The 18438-nt window shown below is 41.0% G+C and overlaps 1 protein-coding gene across 5 annotated transcripts in view; it reads left to right on the forward strand.

Moving 5' to 3' along the window:
* RIN2 (Ras and Rab interactor 2) overlaps positions 1 to 18438 on the forward strand; it is a 107573-nt gene that overhangs the window by 11654 nt on the left and 77481 nt on the right. For 3 of the 5 annotated variants that reach the window (XM_043544116.1, XM_037896227.2, XM_043544121.1), the window contains one exon: positions 1546 to 1623. The exons of the other annotated variants lie outside the window; for them this stretch is intronic. The gene's annotated coding sequence lies outside the window, so the exon portion shown is untranslated. The remainder of the gene's footprint in view (positions 1 to 1545; positions 1624 to 18438) is intronic. 5 annotated transcript variants of the gene reach the window in all.

Below are 18438 nucleotides of genomic sequence, written 5' to 3' on the forward strand. Positions count from 1 at the left end.
ATATAACTGCGTCATACAGAGGTGTGAATTTTCCACACCACTGAGCGATGTAGTTATACTGAAATAAGTATATAATATAGACTAAGCCTGACCATGTCTCAGTTCCCATTTACTTATCCACTATGCTTTTTGCTAATTACTGTGCTTGGAATTATTGGCATAGCTGGTAGTATTAGAAATGAAGCTGCAGTATCTGGAGAGTAATAAGCCTTACTCAGGTTAATTCAAGTTTTCACATAATTTTTTCATCAAATTTTGCGATTATAATCAAATTTCTGTCTCGCTCAGGCAAGCGGATAACATATCAAATTGAGTAGGAATTATTATTAAACATATACTTACCATTTTTTATATGTGTCTTTAAAAATATACATGTTTGGTATGGCTTTTTCCAAGACATGCAAACTTCTAAGATAAATATTTGATTTACTGTATTTCAGATTCACTTTTTTTATGTTCAGAAGAAAAGGATTATTTAATCCCTTATTATTTCAGCAACTGTTGCACACATGTAAACTATCATTTATAATATATGTTTCCCATATGGTTAACAGTGCTTCTAGAAACCAAAGAAGTGACTTGGCTCTACTTCACATTTCTTGTTCCTTGCTAAACATAGCTTAATGATATGCATACACCTTTCTTCTAGACTAGGCATTTCCCGTTTACTGCCTTCCTTTTATTGGTAATTTTATAGTTGCCATGTGTTGTGCTGACTGAAAATCCCTACAGTTTCTGTGATGTGGCATATAGTGGAGATTAAATAGCCCCCAAACACCCCACCTTGACAGTTCTGTCAAACTAAAGCCTTATTCTGCTTCAGCTTTCTTTTGAGGCCAACCAATCCACAAAAATATTCTGATCAAATTTATCAGAGAATCATAGAATACCAGGGTTGGAAGGGACCTCAGGAGGTCATCTAGTCCAACCCCCTGCTCAAAGCAGGACCAGTCCCCAATTTTTGCCCCAGATCCCAAATGGCCCCCTCAAGGATTGAACTCACAACCCTGGGTTTAGCAGGCGAATGCTATTCTGCCAAGTTACTTGATTTTGTGTGACTTAATTTTCATAATATATTGTATTTTGCCAATCACTGAAAGTTATGTTACAGGTTGTGTAAGAAACAGTAATAACACAGTAGCAGTTACCTTCTTTAACAGTTACAGCTACTAAAACCACAGCTTTATTACTAGCTACTCATGTATTTTGCAGAGCTGTCTGTCATAAGGTGGGAGTACAGAGGTTTACTCTGTAGAAATGTGGAAAAGTTTGGAGCCTTTGAATATGCCATTAATATGTTTAATAGAAGACAGAAAGCAGAAAGTGCTATTCTAAGTGCTCATAAAACACATTTATTTTCTGCTAGTGACTAGAGAGGGCTGCTCTCACAGGACCAATTAATATACTTTGTCATACAGCCACCTCTTCCTTCCAAATAAACAACCTTATTGACATCATTATAACTCCACCTACCAGGAAACTGTGTGTCAGTTGTGACTGGCAGACTTCTATTTTATTTTTTTGCCTCCTTGCTTCCTGGTATAGGTCGAGCTATAATACTGTCTGCTGGGATGTTTCCTTTCCGGGATGGAAGAAGAGGCAGACTGACAAAATACATTACAAGTAAGTAATTATTTTCTTCTCTGTGTGTAACCAAGCCTGGTGTACTCCTTTGAATTCTGTCAAATTGTACGGAAGGAAAAAAACTTTACTTCATTAGCAGAGCTTGATTTGGAGTAGCTTCCTGACAGAAATCTGGATTTCATAGGACAAGTGTGATGAATTTAAGAAAGGCAGCTGAAAGGAACTCAGCCCTGCGCAGTAGTGCCCTGATGCAGTAAGGTACCTGACCTTGGTGGGACTATGCACATGTTTAAAGTTATGCACATTCTTAAGTAAGCATTATCATGGCATAGGCCAAGAAGAGATTTTGCTTAAGTGTAACTATTAGAGTACCTATAATGGTCCTAGTACGGTATTGGCCTTAGTGGTGTAGAAGTTGTATACCCAGTCCCCATTGTTTTTAAAACCTATACAATATTCAAAATGTGGTTGCTCATTTAAATGTATGATTGCAAAGGTCTCATTATGGTTGGTACCTTTGACAGCTATACGTTAATGAATTTTATAAAGGCATTTATTCCCTATGAATTGAGAAACTCGGGGCCAGATAATCACAGGTTTAAGGTTAGTACTTTAATTTTACTTTTGGGAGCACCAGACCTGATTACTCAGCAGATGTTCTTTTAAAATTATACAAGATATTGTTACTTGATAACTAAATAGCACAAGTACATGTAGAATATTGAACTTTGCTAAATGCAATACAATGAATGTTGTTTGGGGGTTAATTCATGATGATGGATTTAAATGTCTAATACTGTGAAACTCTGTGCCAGTGAGAAATCACTCCTTTCAACCGTATTAAATGTTTCCACTATCTTGCGCTCTAAACTTTCCTCTGTATTGTAGTAACCCTGACAGTGAACAAACTCAGACTTTTTTGGTTCCAGGTAGCTACTACACAGTCTATTAATCAAATCCAAATAGCAGGTTTACTGACTTTATCTCCTCTGGAAGATTTTGGTCCAAATTTTCAGAAATAGGTACCTAAAGTTTGGCTTCCAAATCCATGTTCGCAAGAGTGTTTGATTGCTCAATAGCTCCCATTGACATCAATAGAACCTTCTGGGTGAGCAACGCTTTTGAAAGTCAGGTCACTTATTTAGCAGCCTAAATAAAGACATAGGAGCCTAACTTTATGCACCCTTCTTTATGGAGGGAGAGATTTTTTCAAAGGCATACAGGGCAGCTAAGCATCCAACTCCTTTTAACTGTGGATAAAAGTTGGGTGCCCAACTGCCCTTTGTGCCTTTTGAATATCTGCCTCTTTAACTATGGCTCCTAAATCCCTCCGTAGGTACCTATATAAAGTGTCCTGATTACCAAAGGTGCTGATCAGCGAAGCTCTCATAGATTTCAGTGGAAGTTGAGAGTAGTCAGCACCTCAGAAAATCAGGCCACTTTTATTTAGTTACCTAAATACCTATTTAGGCACCTAATTTTGGGCACTCAAATTTGCAAAACGTCCCCTTTATCCCTGTCACTGCATCCGTTAACTAGGATCTCACTCTGGACTTCAGAATAGAAAATATATTTGGAAGGTCACTTACTCAAGAACAACCTGACTCTCACATTTGGTTGTATGAGAAGAAAATATAATTATTCCAAATGTCTGGTTTTCTTAAAATTAATAGTTTTGGTTTTTAAAATGTTCCTTCTTCAAGAGCAAGATGCTGAGTGCATCTAGAGGAATGATGGCCCAGAGATCAGAGTGCTAGTCTGAGACTTAGGAGACCTGGGTTCCATTCTCAGCTCCTCCACAGAGTTCCTTTGTGTAAAGGAGGGTAATATAATTAATGTCAGTCAACATGGGTTTATGGGAAATAGATAATATCAAACTAACTTGATATCATTTTTTTATGAGATTGCAAGTTTGGTTGATAAAGTTAATAGTACTGATGTAGTATACTTAGACTTCTGTAAGGTGTTTGACTTGGTGCCACATGACATTTTGATTAAAAAACTAGAACAATATACAATTAACATAGAATCACAGAAATGCAAGGCTATAAGGGACCTTGAAAAGTCATCAAATTCAGCCCCGTGCTCTGTGGCAGGACCAAATAAACCTAGACCATCCCTGACAGGTGTTTGTCCAACCTGTTTTTAAAAACCTCCAATGATAGGCATTTCTCCCTTGGAAGCCTATTCCAGAGCTCATAATTAGAAAGATTTTTCTAATATCTAACCTAAATCTCCCTTGCTGCAGATTAAGCCCATTGTTTCTTGTCCTACCTGTAGTGGACATGGAGAACAATTAATCACTATCCTCTTTGTAGCAGCCTTTAACATATTTGAAGACTGTTACTGGGTCCCCATCTCAGCCGTCTTTTCTCAAAACTAAATATGCCCAATTTTTTTAACCTTTCCTTTTGTAGACCTTTTATAATTTTTGTTGCTCTCCATTGAACACTCTGAGATTTGTCCACATCTTTCCTAAAGTGTGTTGTCCAGAATTGGACACAGTGCTCCATCGGAGGCCTCACTAGTTGCAATGCACACGTTAAATGGATTAAAATAGGGAATCACCACTAAGTTGGTGCATTTGTGGTGGGATCCCGCACAGATTGATTATTTGCCTTATACTATTTAACATTTTTATCAATATTTTGGAAGAAAACATAAAATCATCACTGATAAAATTTACGGATGACACAAATTAGTAAGTAATGAAGAGGAAATGTCATTGATACAGAGTGATCTGGATCTCTTGGTAAACTGGGCACAAGTAAGCAATAAGCACTTTAATATGGCTAAATATAAATATGTACATCTAGAAATAAAAAATGCAGGCCATACTTACAGGATGGAGGACTCTATCCTGGGAAGCAGTGACTCTGAAAAAGGTTTGGGAGTTGTGATGGATAATCAGCAGAACATGAGCTCTCAGTGTGACACTGTGGCCAAAAGGGCTAATGCGATCCTTGAATGCGTAAACGGGGGATACAAGTAGGAGTAGAGGGGTTATTTTACCTCTGTTTGGCAGGGTTGCGACTGGTACTGGACTTCTGTGTCCAGTTCTGGTGCCCACAATTCAAGAATGATGGTGATAAATTGGAGAGGGTTCAGAGAAGAGCCGTGAGTATGATTAAAGAGTTAGAAAACAGGCCTTACAGCGATAGACTCAAGGATCTCAATCTATTTAGCTTAACAAAGAGAAGGTTAAGGGGTTATTATACTCTGTAAGTACCTTCGTGGTGAACAAATATTTGATAATAGACTCTTTCTTTTGTCTTCTTTTTGATCCCACCTCTAAATAGCAGTTACTCCCAAGATTGTAGTTTGGGAACAGTGCACATACTGTATAGTTGGTCATTTTGTCTTCTCAAAGTGCAGGATGGGGTCTGACTGAGCTGTCACAGAGGAGTTTAGGAAAAGTAGGGAGCCAAATATGCAAATCAGCTTTCTTTTTGCATTCAGAGGCGTTTAAATTACCCTAAGGTAAGGGTGAGCTTTCATTTCCAGCCTTGAAATGGACTGCACCCATCAGTCCATGCTCTCAGTATTGCTAAGTGCAGAGGAGCAGCTTGTCTGGGAGGCAGCAGTTAATTGTCACTTTTCTGGAACTAGTTTTGGGTTGCCCTGACCTGATGGACAATAGAATTTTTTTTGGCTTGTTTTTTTTGAACAGTTGAATGCTTGGCATCCAAAACACGTGCTCAAAGCTTCAGAGGCTCGGTGAAAAATCAGGTCAATGTAACACCCATGACAATGAAGTAAATATCGGATATGTTCCAGCAGCCGCTGGGCTCTATTGGCAAGCATGCAGTTCTGGAATAGATCTGACTTGTATGGTGGAGATGTTTAATTTACATGTATGCTGACAAATGTTATTAGCTGGCATTACAGATATCTCTCTTAAAATGTTATTTCAAAAACCTACCTTTTATGTTGGAATCCCAACCTCTCCCTCGTGTAGTTTTGGGACTGGCAAGGCTGCTTGAATGAATCACAAGGGTTATAAGAAATGTTAATTTTATAACATTGTTAATCTACAAGGTATACTGCACGATACTTCTTTTGCCTAATATGAACAAATTAACAAATTTGTAATTTATCCAGTTATATGTACTTTATTTTGTTTTGCATCACCCTGCCTGCTGTTTTGTGGGATCATTTCTTTATTTTGTTTTGATAAATTGGCATTGGATTAAGGTTATGTTTTAGGCCCTGATTCTGCAAATACATAAGCACGTGCTTAACTTTACACACAGGCAATAGTTCCATTCACTATAATGAAACTATTCCCAGTGTGTAAAGTTAGGCACGTACTTAAGTCTTGACAGGAGTGGGGACTTAGACTGTATGGTTTTCAGGACAGAGTCTGTATCTTTCTCTGTGAAATTACAGTTGCACTTGAACAAGAGAAATATCAATTCAGATCTTCCTTCAACATCTCAAACATTGAAGATGAACCTGCTGCTTCAGGATTCCCCAAGACAGAAAGTAAACATGTTTTCTTCTTCTGAACTACTCCCTCTTCTGACAGATGTTTTCTCAGTGACCCAGCACAAGGATGCACACTTGTTATGGCAGGTGTCACCAGGTGTTTCTTTTAAATGTTAGGGTATGTGTACACAGCTGCTGGGAATGAGTCTCACAGCCCAGGTCAACAACCTCATGCTAGAGCACTAAAAATAGCCATGTAGACATTGCTTTGATATTTGGGCTCAGCTGGAGCTTTCCTTAGAGGTGGGTGAGTAAGTTTCAGAGCGAGCTGAAATGTCCATATTGCTTTTTTAGTTGACCTGGGCTGCAAGACTTGCTCCTAGCAACTGTGTAGACAGATCCACCATGTGAGCAAATGTTTAGTTTTGGGAAACCGTGCTTTGTTGTAGTCAGTTTTTGTTGTGTCAGGTTCTGTGTTGAAGCAGTGAATGGCCCTTAGAGCATGAGCTCTGTGAGCAACAGGGGAGTTTGCTCTCTGGTTAGAGCCAGTTCATGAGACAGAGATGTTTCCTGAGAACTGGGCACTGGAGTTAGGCTGAGATTCCTGAAAGGATGGATTGCCTTGCATGCTGTTTGACACCTCTGTTCCAGGACTGGTGCATATGTATAAATAAAAGAAGTTACACATCAAATACACTCATCCTGGGTGTCGGTGATTTTTTTCCCGTGACTGAGGCTGATTTGCTACCTCTTAACAGAAGGGCAGTGTTTGTATCGGAATGTAACACTGGTGTCAGAAGAAGTAAACAGTGTAAAGCAACAGTGTAAATGAGAATCAGACCTCTTGTCTGCTTTTCCAACTCATTTAGTATATTAGGCCTCTGTCACACCATACACAATAATTCCTTTTTGAACATACTTATCTTATTTTGAAACTTTAATAAAATGCAGATGGAAATACTAAGCAAGACAGACAACATCTGTTATGTACAAGATAGCTTTATAGAGCTATTTATAACCTTCACAAGACAGACAGGCTGCTAGGGGTTTACCTTTCATAGATAGTTTACCTCCTTGAATTCTTTCAAACCTCCACTTTTCTGCATTAAAATTGATACAGATAATCTATACCCATCAAATTTTGCACCGCAAAGCAGAGTCCAAGATTCAAATTCTAAGCATAGTCTGCAGAACCATTCTTTGTCACGTGGGATAGTGAAACACAGCTGCTTTCCAGCTGAGTCTGTTGTGAAGTTGTTAGTTTAACTGTATCTATCTTGTCATTTCTAATTCCCTTTTTGCTAGCAGACGGAGTTTAGTGCTGCGCATGTTTTTGTAGTATCATTGTATTAAAGCACCGCTTCTCAAACTGCAGTGCACGGACCCCTGCGGGTCCTCAGAGGGTATTCCAGGGGTCCGCAGGCCCGCCCCCTCCCTCCCCTCAACTCCTCTCCCTCCCTCCCAACATGCCGGGGAACAGGCTTCCTACCTGCCCTGGCTCTGCGTTGCTCCTGGAAGTGGCCAGCACATCCCTGCAGCCCCTAGGGCAGGGCAAGGGGTCTCCGTGTGCTGCCTCCGCCCCGAGCACCAACTCCACAGCTCCCATTGGCCGGGAACTGTGGCGAATGGGAGCTGTGGGGGCAGTGCGCAGAGATCTCTGGGCCCCCCCCCCCACCTAGGAGATGCTGCCAGAGGATGTGCCAGTCCCTGGTTAGAGGGATGTGGGAGTGGCCCGAGGTAAGCGCCGTCCGGTCAGAGCCTCTCACCTTCTCCTGCACCCCAGCTCAGAGCCCGCATGCAAACTCTGCACCACTCCTGGAAGCGGCCTGCATGTCCCTGCAGCCCTGGGGCCGGGGGGAGAAGGGAGAGAGGGGAGAGGGAGGGGTCTCTGTTCACTGCCTCAGCCCCGAACGCCAACTCTGCAGCTCCTATTGGTCGGGAACTGTAATTCTGAAATTGTGTTTGTTGTTAGAAGATTGGAGTGAATATTGTGCATCACAGCAAGACTTCTCATTCTTTGATGCAAGTACTGAGGGTGGCAATCTAATTGAACGTCAACGTGTTGGAGAAGGTGTTTAGTGTGCTGAGCTGGGTGTCATGATGGTAGCGGGCTGATGCTTGGAGGTTGTTGTATTGGGTGAGAATGTTGTCTTGACTTGTTACTTCCTTATTTTTTAGTGTCTGTGTTTTGTGAGGAAATACACATGAGCAGCCTAACTTTTAAATTAATGAATTTCTGAAGCGCGGGATTATATAGCGAGAATCTGTGGGTGGCATTGTACAATTTTGTTTGGCATGAGTGAGTTATGGCTGTATTACCCATGATTGCTAGTGAAACCACAAGTTTGGGCATGAACTGAGTAACTTGCAAGTTCCCCCGAAAACTTCATCTCTTATTATATGAACATGTATTCTGTAAATCAACAGGACAGGAGAAATATGATCTTCCACGTGATCGCTCTGACCACTTTGCTTGTACCTTGTATCTCTTTCCCTCACCTTTTTATTGTTTTACTTTGTAAGCTCTTTGGGGCAGGGACAGAGTCATCTTGCATGTCTGTACATTACCTAGTACCCACATTTGGAATGTCACTGTTATAAAAATAAAGTCTAAAATAAGCTACATATAACAGGAAGCCACTTAAAAGTATTTGAGTACTTAAAATTTTTTTGATTATTTTTTGTGTACTTCTGTCTGTAAAGCCAGGTGCCTTATGTATTGTGTCCAACTGTGCTTAGAAGCAGAGGGAGAGAAAGAAATATAACTAATATATTTTGTAGAACTTCTGCAAATAACCTAAAGTAGCTTTTCTGGACATAAAAGGATCATCTTTAAATATTTAATATCTCTAGACAGCCTGGGACTAGATGCATGTGCCTTGTCTTAATGGAAAGCAGCAATGTTCCAGGGGTAAATTCCCCAAGATCTAGCCTTGGTAGTCATGAGATCACAGATCTTAAACTCACAGTTCTAGGAGTGACTATGAAAAGGTGCCACCTGTGTAACTTGTATGTGGGTGTGGGATGGGTATGTTCATGTGAAATTCCACATTGGGGGGGAGAAAGAAAGGAAGCATGCTTGTGGTAGGCTGCTTAAAGAAATGGCAGCTGTTTGAAGCTGCTCACAGGATTGGAATGTTAGTAATCCTGGCAAAGAGAGATTAATGGGCCGAGGCAGTCAAAGGTCTGCAGTAAATTCATTTTATCAGACGGATGTTGCCACTAGATGTATGCTTATTATCATATTTTATACTATGGCAGCACGTAGAATGCTGCCTCTTGCACTAGGCACTCCACAAATGCATAGTAGGAGCCATTCCCTGGCCCAAAGAACTTAGTCTCAATCAACAAGGTGGACAGTGGGTGGGAGGGGAAACAGAGGCACAGAGAAGGGAAAGTGACTTGTCCAAGGACACGGCAAATGTGGCAAAGCTGGGATTAGAATGCGGGTCGTCTCCTCTGAGTCCCGGTCCGCTAGGTCACACTGCCTCTGATTTGTAATAGTATCTTTGGACAAGGGAGACTAATGTGGTCAGGTTCTGCAGAAACTGAATTTATTTAAAATACATTTTAAAAAAGGTTCTCGCCCTTAAGGCTGTGAACAAAACTTTAAAAACATGAGCTGAGTGTAACCAGCTGCCAGGCAGTAGGAGAGGAGCTGGCACTGCTGTTACACTTTTAAGCCTGTCCCTTGCTCTGCCTTCAGCAGCAGAACATGTGGAGGGTCAGTTGTGTAATAGCTGAATCCTCTGGTCCCAAGAGGAAGGGGCGGGATTATCAGCAGCCCTTCCGGGCTCTACCTCTCCTGGGCCAGGATGGTTCCCTCCTCACCAGATGCCATACCAGTGGCGCTCCTACTTAACCACTCTGAGGCTTTCTCCCATGGCTGGTCCTAGCTGGCTCCTCCTCTTGCCCAGTTCCAGCAATTGCTTCCCCAGGCTTAGTGAGAGGAACAGATAATACCCAGCTCCTTACCCACCTCTAGGGAGAGGCCAAAATATTCTAACAGCCCTGGTGGCAACTCCTTAAGTGGAAGAAGGGACAGAGCAGGACCTCCAGCCTTTTTTGGGGGGACTGGGGAAGGGGAGCAGCCAGCAGGAGAGGTGAGAGGCCTTCCCTTAGGGGAAGACTCAAGGCTCAACTGAGGGAAAGATGCTGCAATCATGAGGAAGCCAGGGTAGGGCTTATATGGCTGGTGCAACTGTGGATAGATGGTACTGAAAGGTGGGTCGGGGAAGAGAGCTGGTGAATTTGGGGTATGGGTAGAGAATTGATAGGCTGAGGGTAAATGGAGAGGTGAATGGCAGGCATGTGCCCGAATGAGGTAGCCTTCAGAACTGAGTGAATGGTGGGGTGTGTGGTTGTGTAGTTTGAGACACAAAGAGGATTTGTGTGTGTGGGTGAGAGATTGGTTTGAAGTTTGCATGTATCAGTGTCCATGAGTGTGTGCATGTATGTTACATAGTGCAGGGAGACGTGCATGTATTGGTGTTTAAGGATACGTGAACAGATTTCTATCAGGGATGGTGAGAGATATTTTTGGACCATTTTGCCAGGGTTGTTATCTATCGAGAGAAATAATATTGGCTGGCACTAATGGCAGTAGCAACAAAACATTGTCTAAATATTGCCATATTAAAAGCAGGTCTTGAAATTATGGCATACAACCGAAAGAACAATTTTTACTCACAGGCGGTTTTCTTTTTTATGGTCTCTGGAAAGAGAAGGGATTTAAATACTTCCCCCAGATGTTAGTTGCATTACTCAAACAAGCTAACTTATTCTTTTTCAGAAGAGCAGTAAAACCTATTTCCCAGCACCCTCAGCGATTCTAACAACTCCACTGTTATGGCACTTCTCTAGTGAGTGCTTGGGAAGAGCCCACTGTGGTTCTTCATATTGGTACTACTAATAAAGAGAGGCCTAGGAGAGAGGACCTGGATGCTACATTTCCCTGGTACTAAACTAAGAAAATGACTCCAGAGCCCCTATGCTAGATTTTTTCCAGTTCTGTGGATAAGGACAGCAAGACAGTAGGGACTGCAGCATGTCTGTGTGGAGATGATATCAAGTGGAATAAGTTACATTTATAAGGCACTGAAGAACTGTTTAGAAAAGGAAAAGATCTCCCTTAACCAAAGTGGAACCAGATTGCTGGCACAGATGGTTGGCTGACTAGGTTTTGCAGGGTTGATTATTAAAACTAGGAGCTGGAGGAAAGCTGGCAGGTGCCAAGGGACACTGGCATTTGCCAAAGACATCTGGTAGGGATCTCAAGAATACAAATGTATCTGTCTCCAGCACAGGCTAGGAGAGAAATTAAACTGCAGGAGGGACAGGTGTTGAGTACAGGGAATAGAGCCTTGTCAAAATAGGCATCTCTGAAACATGAAGGGATGGCAAAACTCAAGGGGATGCTGTAATACTCGCTATGAACTATTCAAGAAGGGTAGCTGAGGTCCTAACAGTGTGAGAATAACACTCTATCAAAAAGATTCCACAGGGTACCCTTACTAAAAAGATTCCACAGGGTACAATTGTTTCTGTTTTCCTATGATATATAAACTGCTGTAACCTCAATAACATGGAGCAGTGCCTCGCTGTGTCATCGTCCAGGTTGCAGTTATGTTTCTGTTTCAAGCCAAATTTTGCATTAATCTTGGGTACCTGTAAAGTTTGCTTTAACGTAGCAGAACAGTGGTATGTTTAGTGCATTCTGGAGAACTTCAGAATCTTAGAGCACCAAACATATTAGACGAGAAGTAAGGGCCAATAAAACGTTTTTTTCCAGAGGTTTCATCCACTGTGATATGTAGCTAGCCTCACTAAAAAGACAAGAAAATGGTTGTGCTTTGAGGATTATCCAGCTTGGTATGTTGGCACACTTGTCTGTGAATCAGTGCAATGCTGTACATGGCTCAGTCCCTGTTTATTTCCATAGCTTAGTTGAGAGAGTATGATTCAAGAACAAATTACACGTTCTGAGCAAGACAGTAATTTTCCCTAAAGGGATCTTAATACCCTATTGCCACCGGTACACTTTAAGGGGAGGGGCAATGGGGTATTATGATCATTTTATTCATCTGTGTGGCTTACTCACATCACCAATCTGGTCCTGTTCCAAAGTGAAGCTAAATAATAGTAGTTATCTGATACAGAATGTTTCATACCAGCATATCACCAATGCATCCTAACTGAATATAGGACAATCAAAGCTGTGTGTGTTTAGAGCTCTGTTTTAGGCCTGCTCTCATTAATGTCTATTAAATTTACTTGGAGGGTTTTTTGTTATTCTGTGGGATAATAAAAGTCTGTTTTCGTTAGATAAAGTATTTGTCTGCGGCAGTCTGTGTGTGATAAGGCAGAAAATGAATAAATTGAGACATTTACCCACCATCGTTTCATGTCTGTGGTTTTTTCCAATGAAAACCTTTTCTTTCAATGAGTGAGTCATAAATGAGCTTTTCCCTGGTACTAAACTTAATGACTCACTGTATTTATACAGTGTATCTTCAAGAGGAATTGACAGCAGCTTAGAAGAGTGTGCTGCAGAAGAGAGGACTAAAAGGAGCTGATGGTATTTTTGCAAAATATCTTACAGGTGAATGTTCAGTGAGAAAATAAGTGAAAACTGGCTGTAAATCCTGTCTCATGTGGGTGGTGGGGATGAATAATAGACGGCCTTATTTATGGTTCATATAATGTGGGATATCCATGCATTAACTTTCTCGGCAGGAGGTGAAGGTTCTGATATCATAAAAACAACTGGTCTCTTTGTTAGAAGTATTTCATGCACAATTGTTCACGAACAAAAAAACCCCCTGAGACTGGAGGCTGTGTGTGTGTGTGTGGAAGTGGGGGGGGTGTCGTGTGGGGTCACATGCCCTCCCCAATTTGCTGCTTCGCTTGTACTGAACATGCTCACACGGACTGAACATGCTCAGGAACATCTGCTGAAGCCACTGCCCTCCCACTATCGGCAGGCCAGAGTCGTCTCTGCCGGAGACTATGTAAATTGTATGTACAATTTACTAACAGTAAAGTTAGTAAACTGTAACTGAGCCAATAAAAAGCAACGGCTTGTGAGAATTCAAAGTCAATAATGTTTCCCAACAGACACGATGAAAAATCAACCATGATATTTCTGAAGTCAAAGAATTTCAAAAGATTTACACCAGCTGGTCCAAAATGTTCAGTCTGTTCTCATTCTTGGTTGGGGGGGAAGGTACCTTTCCATTTTTAAGTTATTATTATGCAGTCACAGACTTTTAGTGTTGTATGGTGGTCACATGTTGTCTCCTTATCCTCATCTCCAGTGTTCCTACTGGAACAGGGTTCCCTGTTATGCACAACCATCTTTTCTCCTTTCTTCCTTGTGGCCTCTCCTGATTTTGCTCTCTGCCCTCACCCCACTGTTCTTATGTTTTCCCTCCTGCTTATTGCCTTCCTGTATTTTGCCTATCTACTGCTGGTACTTACAGGGCCCCCAGAACACCATAGTATCTGAGCGCCTTATGTTCTTTGATGCATTTATTTTCACAACACCCTTGTGAGATAGGGCAGTGCTGTTATCCCTGTTTTTACAGATAGGGAACTAACACAGAGGGACTGGGGACTTGCCCAAGTTCACAAAGGAAATCTGTGGCAGACCACTCAAATCCAGGTCTCCCAAGTCTTGGTTACTGCCCTACCCACTGGATCTTCTTTCCCCTCTTCCACCATATGGTTCCCTATCCTCTGACAAAGATAACTAATATTAAACTTTAACCAATATGAGAGTTAAAACAAGAACATTAACTTGTGTTCCTAGGACATACAGCATGCCAGCTGTAAAGGGGCAACCAGCTCTATACTGGGAGTTCTTCAACAAATAAAAATTCTGAAAGTACTGGGTTTTTTAGGACAAGCAGGTGATACCCCAGTTCATAAGTAAAATGTTAGAGTAATGGGAGCCAAATTATTTGAAATTCTAAAAGATAGGCTCTTAGAATGTCTTACATAAGACAAGGAGTACTTGTTGCACCTCAGAGACTAACAAATTTATTTGAGCATAAGCTTTTGTGAGCTACAGCTCGCTTCACCGGATGCATGCTGTAGCTCATGAAAGCTTACGCTCAAATAAATTTGTTAGTCTCTAAGGTGCCACAAGTACTCCTTTTCTTTTTGCGGATACAGACTAACATGGCTGCTACTCTGAAACCTTACATAAGACAGTTCAAGGTTAGTAACACAATTAGAATTTACTTGTAGTAAATCATTACCTCAACTTCTAATGCTGCGCTGAAGTCCAGATGCACAATTAATTGTAGCAAATACACTGAGAAATTGCATGCAATAAAAACGGGTGAGTACTATAAATTACTTCTATTTTAAAATATAATTTGGAGTGACAGGTTTACTGTCTTAAATACTTCATTGGCTTTTTGTGCAAGCTGTTTCATGCACTGTAATTTGGGTCCCAATCCAGTGCCCGTGGAAATCAATACGAATCTTTCTGTTGACCTTAAAGGCATTGGATTTGGCCTCTAATGCGTTAGCTACTTCAAATGGAAAAATCTTTCACTTTCTGAATCTCCAGAATTTAGTGAAAAGTAATCACTAAAAATATCCTCCAGGATGTTTTCATTAGAATAAATTTGCAGAACGGAAAAAAATTAAACACTAATTATTTTGCATTTACATAATAGATACTATAATTCTAAAATAAAATGATCTATTAAATTGAACTGATATATCTAGAATAGCAGACTAGTAAAAACTATAAACTGCTCCAGTATTATAATTTGACAAATAACATTTGATAATTATGAACTTGAATGCAATTATATTTAATAGTCTTAAAAATACTGAAATGGCAAAAAGATGCATGTTTTCTTTTCACTGAAATACTACAGAGCATCTAAGCAGCTTTTTCAAATTACCTTGGTATCTTGTGTGTGTGTGTGCTGAAAATATCAAGGTGGCATTTCTGAGCACTCAAAAGTCAGGAGATACAAAGTTAGGGTTGCTTATCTAACTCTGTCCTGCATAAGAGTAGTATCTTTTACTGCACGCTACTTAATGTAAACAAACAGAATCCTGAAAGTCAATCATATACAGAATTTGGAATTTTCAAAACCATTTGCTATTGGCCTAACACTGGGATCGGAATTGTCTTAATTGAGAACCAGCCAAAAGCCATTACCAAGGACCTCTGAAAATTCCTAAGTGCGGCGTGAATGAGGCAAGAGCTCCATTTCAGCAAAAACCCTACAAGTCTGTAGAAAACACTATAAAATAGGAATACCTGCTTCACAGGGGAGCTGGAGGACTAGTTCATTTGTATTTGTAAAACTGTTTGGAGGCTGGATGGAAGGTGCTCTAGAAATGCAAATTATTATTGTTTGGGCTAACCAGATTGGTGGGAACCATGACAGGTCTTCTGCTTATGAATAAGGCTAAGATTTAGTCATCGGTATTTTTAGTAAACGTCATGGACAGGTCATGGGAAATAAATAAAAATTAATGGTCCGTGAATGGTCCATGACTTTTACTACATAAATACCCCTGATGACTAAAACTTAGCAGCTCCTGGGGCCCCGGGTGCTGCTGCTCTGGGGGGCCCCAGGACACTGCTGCTCTGGGAGTCCGGGGGCCGACTGTTATCCCCTGCACTGACCGCAGGGGCTGACTGCCCCCAGCCACCCCTTCTCTGAGGCCCTGGGACCACTGCTCAGGTGCTCCTTAGGACTGCCCCTTTGACTGCTGCTACAGTGCTCCCCAGGGGCCAGCTGCTTGGGCAGCCCTGGGATCAGCCGCATCAGCCATTGCAGCTGCGAAAGTCATGGAGGTCGCAGAAAGTCATGGAATCCATGACTTCCGTGACCGAATTGCTGGCTTATTTATGACCTAAGACCTGGCTTGCTGCACTCAGCTCCTCTCAGTGTGGTCTGTGTATCACAGATACAGTGTAGCAGGATGGATTTAAGATGAGAGCAGTATCCAAATATAAGGAGTACTTTTAGTCATCTCTTTGATTGAGTTGAACCACTGGGTAGCTGACATGAGAGCAAGAAAAGACATGAATATAAGAAAATAGTTAAGTGTTTTCAGGCTAATTAGACAGTGCATGGCAATTTTAGGTCAAGATTTTCAAAAGAAAGTAGCCATTTGCAAGGGCTTAAATTTTTGAAGGTTCAACCTCAGTCAGACATCTTAAAATGGCCTTATTTTTTCATGTGGTGGGTGCCCTGGATTTTCTGAAAATCAGGCCACGTTTTGAGATGTCTCAGGTTGGGCACCTAGAAACTGAGGTACCAAAAATCACTAGCTATTTCTTAGAATCTTGACCTTAATGCTTGAGTAACATACTGGCCATTCCTGCTCTCAAAATTAATAGAATGGATTACTTACAGAGCATGCCTTCAGCACAGTATTGAATCTCCCCTTTCTTCAGACAAATATGCCGTGGCCATTGGATGGCAAACACTTGTGTAAGGACACTGCTGCTGCTCTGTGGACATATGCTTCATTTCATCTCTATTCTCTGGTCCCTGATTTTACTAGGTTGCAGTTGTTGCCATTTTGTGGTCAGTCTAGGGACAACAGGAAACTGACTCTTTGGAGGCTTAGACAAAAAATGCCACTTCGTTGTAATCTGAGGACGTCTGTGTCAGTTCTGGCAAGTTACTTAAAAACTTGGTTTAAAGATTGGTTTAAAAATATAATCATCCATAGGTTTTATACTTTATAGGTTACTTACTATATTGAGTAGATTTTATTTGTGTTCTCTATTTTCAGTCCCTTGGAGTTCATGTGTGTATATGTGTAAAATATAAGATATAGGAAGTTACTGTTGTGTGTGTGTGTGTATTGCTGAATTTAATGTTGGGTAAGCAATTATATACAGGTGCATAGAGAGAGTATAGGAACTGTTAAACTGTTGGTATTAGGATAGTATTATATAGTATAAGTATATGTAATCCCTTAAAGCTAGATTGTGGAATTACCATGAGACCAAAGTAAGCAATGGGTTGTAATTGCACTGCTCTAGGAACAGCTCTGGTCCCTGCTACCTCCATGGTTTGGGAGGAGGTGGAAGAGAAGTTATCTGTGACATTACTATAGTCAATGCCCAATGCCTGCCCCAACTGCCCACCTGCCCAAGAAGAAGAGTAGTTGCCCCATGGGAGCTGCTCTTCCCCCTTCTCCCCATAGTCCGATCTGTGATGCAGGTACCCCATGCAGGGGAGTAAAGGGGCACCTTACATAGGGGCATAAGACAGTTGCATAATTTGAAAGAATGAATATAATCTCTTTCTGCAGTCAGAAAACTGACGGAAGTTGGAATCCTTTTTAATATAATTCTCTTACTTTTGCTTGTGGATACAGCTGTACTAACACAATGCAACGTTTGAGTTAAGAGGTCTGTTAAAATCCTGGCACCAAATACTGAGGCCCTTAATTGATAGATATTCAAAGTGATACTGTGTTTGGTTGCATCAATGTGGTGCTTGAACTAGGCCTTCAGCTGACCTCCAAAAGGAAATAATTTCAAAGGGAAGAATTTAAGTTTGCCAACATCCAGATAAGGACATCGGAATTAGACAACCTAGGGCTTTGTGGATTAGAAATAAAATACAATTCTTTTGATGGGGCAATGCAGTTGCACCAAGAAAATGGGAAATAAAAGGTGTGAGGCTCATATGATGTGATTATAATCTGAAGTTTTGAGTCTGTCTTTTAATTTACCCCGAAGAGCAAATCTGATTTTTAGAAATGTTCCTTCTCATTAAAAAGAGTTTGAAAAATATATCTAGCCTACATTTTCTTAAAGCTAGGGAGCTTTTAATTTAACCCTCAGAAAAAAGATTCACTGAAAAATTGAGTGCAGCTTTGTTGCTGGGGTTGTTGTTAGCATTTTGTTAATTTAAGTTAAAAAACCCTATATTTCCTCTTTATTGCTGTAACATTCTTGCTGTGATGTGATATGTGGTGGTGATTCACAATGGCCTACTAGGTACATAAATAATACTTCCAGACAACCAGCATATCTTTCTGTACTGAGGTGGTGAAGAGTATATTCCAGCTACTATATCATAATCAGACACTGGATAAATGAAAGGCAAGGGGCCAGATTTTAAGATGTGTAAATGATTATAACTCCAGCGACCGCAATGGAGCTATGCCAGTTTGCACGTGCTGAGAATTGGCCCTTATAGTTGGTACTAGGGTGACCAGACGTCCCGTTTTTATAGGGACAGTCCCATTTTTTGGGATTTTTTCTTTATAGGAGCCTATTACCGCCTCTCCCCCCGACCCATTTTTTTACAGTTGCTAACTGGTCACCCTAGTTGGTACTATTCTTCCATGGCAGGGAGTAACAATAATTATCTATTAATCGCAGTGCAGCAGCTCCTAGTAGCCCCAGTCATGCATCAGAGGCTC

Source organism: Chelonia mydas, chromosome 3, assembly GCF_015237465.2.
Source record: "Chelonia mydas isolate rCheMyd1 chromosome 3, rCheMyd1.pri.v2, whole genome shotgun sequence".
NCBI lineage: Eukaryota > Metazoa > Chordata > Testudines > Cheloniidae > Chelonia > Chelonia mydas.